This window comes from Silene latifolia, chromosome X (genome assembly GCF_048544455.1).
Source record: "Silene latifolia isolate original U9 population chromosome X, ASM4854445v1, whole genome shotgun sequence".
Lineage (NCBI taxonomy): Eukaryota > Viridiplantae > Streptophyta > Magnoliopsida > Caryophyllales > Caryophyllaceae > Silene > Silene latifolia.
Window position 1 is genome coordinate 57,958,575 of NC_133537.1, and position 919 is coordinate 57,959,493.

The window sequence follows — 919 nt, forward strand, 5'->3', positions numbered from 1 at the left end:
GAAATTGAAAGAACCTTGACGAACAATAGGAGATTTGCTAGGAGGAATTTGAGAGGTATTAGTGAGGTTGTTCAACAAACTATTGAGTTCATCAACCCTTTTGCAAGAGAAGGAGAGGAGAACCCATTACACAATACCCCACAAAATCAACCTACAATGCCTAAATTCTCGTCACATTCCGTACCCACCGAGGAGAACCTACCCAATGGTACTCCTACACCACAACATCTAACCGGAAATTTTATTGCCAAATCCGCCTTTATCCAATTAGTCGAAAGGAGCCAATTTGGGGGGATGCCTAGTGAAGACCCTCATTCTCATATGGAAACCTTTTGCGACTATTGTGATGCGATCTCTCAAACCGGTGTGACTCAAAACCAAATTCGATGGGTCTTATTTCCTTTTTCTCTAATCGGCACCGCGAAACAATGGTTGAAGGGCCTTGACAAGGCCACTCTCGGAATAGATTCTTGGAAGAAGTTGGCTCTAGCTTTCTACAAAAAATTCTACCCACCGGAAAAGACTAACATGCTAAGAGCTCAAATTACGGGTTTTAAGCAAAGGGATGAAGAATCTTTGTATGAAGCTTGAGAGCGGTTCAAGGGAATTTGTCGCTCATGTCCTCACCCTGGACTTAGCGAATGGTTCTTGGTACAACAATTTTGGAACGATTTATATGAAGATTCAAGGAACATTCTCAACATGGGATCAAATGGAATGTTCACCGAAGTTGATGACAATCAAACATGGAACAAAATTGAGGAAATGGCGGTCTATAACTCACAATATAGTAGACCTCGCAAGGCTACTAGAGGAGGAAAGCATGAAGTGGACTCCGTTACTCAATTGGGTGCTCAACTTAGTGCTCATATTGACACAATCAATTTGAAGTTTGAAAAAGCTATGGCTAGACTTGAAG

The 919-nt window shown here is 41.8% G+C and overlaps 1 non-coding gene across 1 annotated transcript; it reads right to left on the bottom strand.

Annotated features, from left to right (window-relative positions):
* Window positions 1–528: 528 nt before the first annotated feature.
* Window positions 529–635, bottom strand: LOC141624549 (small nucleolar RNA R71). Its single transcript, XR_012534355.1, has one exon. It is a non-coding gene; the product is annotated as a small nucleolar RNA R71 (small nucleolar RNA).
* Window positions 636–919: the final 284 nt, after the last annotated feature.